This window comes from Cyprinus carpio, chromosome B20 (genome assembly GCF_018340385.1).
Source record: "Cyprinus carpio isolate SPL01 chromosome B20, ASM1834038v1, whole genome shotgun sequence".
In the NCBI taxonomy this organism is placed as follows: Eukaryota; Metazoa; Chordata; class Actinopteri; order Cypriniformes; family Cyprinidae; genus Cyprinus; species Cyprinus carpio.
Genome location: NC_056616.1, coordinates 10642082 through 10648081, shown reverse-complemented (window position 1 = coordinate 10648081; position 6000 = coordinate 10642082).

The window sequence follows — 6000 nt, the reverse complement described above, 5'->3', positions numbered from 1 at the left end:
AGTTTTACCAAGGCGTAAGCGTGATGCTAATTCTTTCCACAACAGATAAGCATTTATGTGATCACCACTGGTTTCATGGTGCTGCTGCGTTTTTGAAAGACACTGCCAGTTATTGTACCCTACCACAAAGCATGTGTCAACAACTCTAGCTCCACCAAAAAGCTTACATACAAAACAATACACTTTATTTGTGCTTTTGGAGTACAGTAACCAATCCCGCTGCACTTTTTCTCCATTGGACATTGAACGAAAACAGTATGCTTTGGAAAAACACCTTCTACTCTTGTCTGATCTTGGATATGGTCCATCAGGACATTTCTGTGGGCCATTCTCAACCATACACTGCCTAAGTGAGTCCCCAATCTGGTGTGGTGGTGGCCAGTCAGATGGATCTTCTGAGTAATGCCGTGTCTCAGCCCTCTCCTCTTCACCTCTCTGTTTCCACATTCTCTTCCACCTCATCTTCACCTCCCTTTTCCACATTCTTCTCCAATTCCTCCTCAGTGGTGAGTGGCTTTCCATCTCTGTCTGCACTAATTTTTACCCAAAAAGTGAATAGGTTGGTAAACAGAACTTAGTTTGGGGTGGTCTAACTAATATAACTCCTACCTGATATCATCACTGGTCTCCTCTTTACTTGATGCCATCGCCGACCTCATGTCTGTCTCTTTTACCCCTTGCCTGTGTTCTTCTCCACTAAGACATTGTCAAACAAACATTATGTAATAGATGTTCCATATTAATTTTTCCTAGGGGTGTAATGATACAAGTATTCATATTGAACCGTTCGGTACAAGGCTTTCGGTTCGGTTTTTGGTATGCATTTTCAAACTGAATGGTTCATTGGACCATTTTTCCTGCCAACCAAAATTTTGTTATTTTCGGCACAACATCAACTGGCAAACGCAATGTAAGCAGAACGAAACTGAGCTACTCGTTATTGTGTTTCTGTGGACCGTTTATCAGTCTGGACCAATGCAGCGTGAGCCTGATCAAGCAACACACTGTTACTACACAGCGAGATCCAGTAAAGAAAAGCATTTGAATTCGCCAATGAAGTAATTACATCGCTGCTAGATCTAGTGAGAAATATTTACATTTCTCCGTTATTAACGGATCAAACAGCGCTAACGTGGAAACCAGGAAGTAACTTTTGCCATGAATGAACTATCCAGTGTCCACCAGATCAGCAACATTCACCATGGATTTTACTGTAGTAACACTAACTGCAACCATGGAAGTTTGGCAGGAATAGTAGGCTATAATGCTTTTAAGTAACATTACGTCAGTTTTAATTTGACATTATGAATACAAATTGCTGCATAATCTTATTGCATTAGACACAAAAGACAAATTGTGAATAACAGTATCAGTTCTGGATGAGAATGATTGCATGCCTTTTTGAAATAAGTAAACTGCATGAGTTCAAGTGCAGCTTCAGCATCTCCCAGATCGATTTTACTCATGCGGCTTTGGCGTGAGCTGTAGACAATCAAATCATGGTCTTCAGAGCTCGAGCGGTTACAGTCAGTCTAAATCAAACCAAGCAATTCAAGAGTAACAATAACATGAAAAACTTGATCATGGCTCTGGAGTCTGGAATACTCCTCTGCTATGTAGTCTTTGACTTGATCATGGCTCTGGAGTCTGGAATACTCCTCTGCTATGTAGTCTGGTCCCTCCTGTGTCAGGACAGGCTTCACCAGCTTAGGGACATGGATGTACCTCCTGATGAACTCCACGGTAACAACCTTCTCCCTTTAAAATGTTTTTCAAAAGGATAATCACAGAAGCCAAGTGAATTATGGTACACTACCTGTGTTACACAACATCTATAAGGAAACAAAGTACTGAAGATTTTAAATCAAAATGAAGAAACACCTTTTCTTCCTGTGGCCATGCAGGACATTGTCTTTTTGCTCATAGATCTGTAGCTCCTGCTCGGCTGCTTCTGTGATGTTTGGGTCCTCACTGGGAAACACATCTTCTGTGCTCCCCAGTGGCATTGCTGTTGATACAGACATGACAGAAAGAGAGCAACAGCTAACTAAAACTTCTGAAGCTGAAAACTGAATAACATGAAATGGTCTACATCAGCTCAAACTGTGGGCTGAAGCATTCCAAGTTGTCCACAGGTAGGCAGATAAAATTATTAAAATATTTCTTAGATATTATAAAACATATACATTAAAAAATAAAAAATGTTTTGCTTCTTAATAAATAATAAATGTGGAAACAGTAATATATATATATATATATATATATATATATATATTTATTTATTTATTTATTTATTTTTTCAGGTTACTTTCCGGGTATGTAAGTAATCATAGCAACTGCTCTCTGAAGATAACCTGCTCCGGGTCATTATATTATATATATTTATTTATACAATTTTATATTATCATCTCACATATGGATCGGCATATTCTATAATGTCTCAATTCTGAATCAAAATACATATTCGGTATATAATTAGCATCAAACAAACAATGTCATTCATATTCTCAAGGATTAAAGATTAAACAGAAAATGCAATCATTTAAAAAAAATTTCAGTTCAATCTTTAATCCTTGAGAATATAAATGATATTGTTTGTTTGATGGCTAATTATGTATTTAAGTATAATATACTTAATAAATATATAATAAATTTAAACATTACCTTGTCATAGTGTTTTATAAGTTATACAGATAACTGTTAGATAATAACCATATTAGAATATGTTTATTACTCATTACTTATATTAGCACTTCATCATTAACATACCATACAAATATATGTGTGTGTGTGTGTGTGTGTGTGTGTGTTCTGAGTTATGTTCTGAGTTGGAGATCTCAAACTGAAATTGGACCAATCAGATTCTGGCTTTAATGATAATTACTTTTATTTTATGTGATTATATAATTACTTGATTTATATTATTATTATTAATCCATTACACACAAGCAATTTTAGTTTATCAGTTCAGTCAGTCTATCATATACAGATCGTATGTAATATAAATAAGCTGTAGAATCAATAGATAATTGTTTAAAAATGTTTGAGTCTCTATCACTGTATATAACAAGTTTCACTTGTGACTGCGCTGATAAAGTAAGATGATTTTTTTATTTGCCCTCTTTCATGAACAAATACTTTTTTCTTTGTAAATGCATTTCAATTCATAATATTTTTCAATCTCTTAACCTTAAGCAAAACCTTTAACCAAAGGCTCTCGATTGGCTGTTTAACACAGTGATGTCACACATTTCATGTGCGCATGCTCCACAAACTCAGGATCAACGCCTGAGTTGACAAAGAAAGTTGATGATCAGCATCATGGTACCAACAAAGCCTGATTGGAGTGGTTTGGTTTTGTCAACTTGAAACTTATCCTGTAACTCTGAATTTGTTCATCTACCATCATGGTACAGGCCCCCGGACGTGTTTTTTGGAACCACATACCTCGAGTAAGCAAGGTTTTGGGGTTAAAACCGAAAGTTCAATATTTTGTGTATTTGGTGTAATGAAAATGGGTTTATTATGGTTTTAAGGTTTTTTTTTTAAAAAAAAAAACATTATTTTCCACATACTGTACATTATTGTTCTCTCTTTTTATTGCATATGAACATCTATAACAACAAGAGAAATACAACTTTGCGTAGGCCTTTAAAATGTAATCAGTACACAAGATTACAAGTAAAAAAAAAAAAAAAAAAAAAAAAAAAAAAGTAAAACATTTGCCAGAGGAAGAAAGAAAAATAAAACAACTAAAATAATGAAGATGCTACAGTTTACTTGTCTATTTCAAATTTGCAGATAATGTTAGAAGTCCTGAGAGCTTTTTTTGTTTTACATTTATATACCATATTACAGTATTGTTTAAACTCGTGGATAAAACTTAAAAAACAAATTTGGTTTACCACCCGACTACTTGATTTTGTGTATATGAAACTTCCCTATTACAACCAGTAATTGAATAATATACGCTTTATCCTTTTCTATCCCATAATCATCAACATATATAAAATCGGACCCACCCAGTTCTTGTAATGAAATAATCAAACTCAAAACAAAATACCCAAATACAAACCAAAATAAAAAATCAATGAAAAAATGTTTCTTTTTCATTACTACAAAATTCATTACAGCAGGAGTAGTCAATATTCAGTTTAAAACATTCCAATACACGTTTCACTGGATAAATTATCTGCAATATTTTATACAAAATGTTATTCCAGATATAATATCTTCTATAGGGGAAAAGTTATGTTTATAGGCAAATGTCCACGCCATGAGAGCTTGTTGATGAAATCTTGCAAGTTGTAACATGGAGTCAGAGACGTTCGGATCCATATACAGTACTTTGTCAAGAATGGTCAAACAGGCAGAGATCAGAGAACAGCGTCAGGGGATATCCAAAATCAATAACAGTACCAGGCAGAGGTCGGGACAGGCAGCAGAAAATCTGAGTCAGTATAAACAATTCAAGATAAGACACAGAAGGTACAAACACAGGGAAAACGCTCGGAAATGCTAGACAGGACTAAACAAGACTTCGCACTGAGTTGACGTGAGTGTGCTGCTTATATATATATATATGTGTGTGTGTGCGCGCGTATATTAGTTTATTAGTATATTAGTGTGTGCAATCAGTCCCAGATATGAGGCAGGATGGGAATTGGAGTTCAGAATGGAAATACAAGATCCCAGAGTCCTGAGTGGAGTGCCCTCTATAGGAGTTCATGGGGCACTCCAGCTGATGATCATGACATAGCCACCCCCCAAGGAGCGGCTTCCAGACGCTCTAAACAAACTAGGAGGGCAGTGGAGTGGAGGCGGAACAGGAGGAGGGACGGAGGGCCAGGTCCGTGTGGAAGTGAAGTGGCCGGAAACCGGGGCAGAGCCCACAGAGCAGGAAGCCAGGGTGGAGCAGGCGGAACAGGAGCCCTTCCTGGGCCTAACATGGGGAACAGGAGCCCTTCTAGGCCTAACATGGGGAACAGGAGCCCGCCATGGGCTTAACTCGGGAACAGGAGCCCACCAGGGCGGAGCAGGTGGAGCTGGAGCCCACCATGGTGGAGCAGAGGACCACCACAGCCAAGCAGACAAGACAGAAGCCCACCAGGGCGGAGCAGAGGACCACCACAGCCGAGCAGATGAGACAGAAGCCCACTAGGGCGGAACAGAGGACCACCACAGCCGAGCAGACGAGACAGAAGCCCACCAGGGCGGTATAGAGGACCACCACAGCCGAGCAGCCAAGATAGACGCCCCACCAGAGCGGAGCAGAGGACAAACAGTGGAGCCAACAAGACAGAAGCCCACCAGGGCAGAGCAGAGGACCACCACAGTGGAGTCAACGGCACAGGAGAGCAAGTCTGGTCAGGTGGGACTGAAACAGAACAAACAGGTTAATGGCGGCCTCCGTGGCCGTGATGAGGTGGTTAGAGAGTTCCCAAATGGCCTCCATAGTCATGACAGGGCCGGCAGAGAGTTCACAGCCGGTCTTCTTGGCCGTGACAGGGTAGAATGAGAGTTCATGGATGGCCTCCATGGCCGTGACAGGGCAGGCCCTGAGTTCAAGGATGGCCTCCGTGGCCGTGACAGGATAGGCGGTGAGTTGGTGGACAGCCTCCGTTGCCATGACAGGACAGACCGGTGAGTTTGTGGATGGCTTCCGTAGCTGTGACAGGACGGGCAATGAGTTCATAGACGGTCTCCTTGGCCATGACAGGATGGGCGGTGAGTTGGTGGATGGCCTCCATGGCCCCTGACAGGATAGGACGAGAGTTCATGGATGGATACTACTGACAACTCTGAAGGTTCTGCAGCAATTGCCGCCAGCTCTGGAGGTTCCACAGCAGTAACAGTCTCCTTGACATCAATACAACAGACTGAGAGATCCTTGCTGGGTGCAACAGACAAGATGTGACGAGGCTCTGGACGTTCAGCTGAGACGTGACGAGGCTCTAGATGATCTGTTGTGGTATGATGAAACTCTGGAAGATCTGTTGA